Source organism: Phoca vitulina, unplaced genomic scaffold, assembly GCF_004348235.1.
Source record: "Phoca vitulina isolate PV1807 unplaced genomic scaffold, GSC_HSeal_1.0 scaffold110, whole genome shotgun sequence".
In the NCBI taxonomy this organism is placed as follows: Eukaryota; Metazoa; Chordata; class Mammalia; order Carnivora; family Phocidae; genus Phoca; species Phoca vitulina.
Window position 1 is genome coordinate 1,669,236 of NW_022589813.1, and position 503 is coordinate 1,669,738.

Here is a 503-nt window from a genome sequence, read left to right on the forward strand (position 1 = left end):
AGCAGGGGGCGTGGGAGAGGGAGAAGCAGGCTTCCCGCTGAGCAGAGAGCCCGATGTGGGACTTGATCCCGGGATCCTGGGATCATGACCTGAGCCGAAGGCAGACGCCTAACGACTGAGCCACCCAGGCGCCCGTCCAATGATCTCTTGAGGTTGAGTATGCAGGAAGCTTTGACTGAGTTCAGATCCTACAGTCCCACTTACCAACAGGCTGTGCACAAATCTGTTAACCTTGCTGAGCCTCCAGAGAGGACAGTGGTGCCCCCGCTTCACAGAGGAAGAAACTGCAGATCGGAAGCTTTGTATGTTTTCCCCACGTCAAATAAATGGCAGGTCTAGGATTCAAACCCACATCTTTTTGGTTCCCAAACCCTACGTAAGATCCAGGGATTACATAAAACTGTGACAGGCTCTAAGGAAACCTGAAACTCTTGACCAAATTCTCAGCTTCCAAGATTGTCAGGGGAGAGTGGACAGACCTTGAAGTTGATCTCAGACCCGTC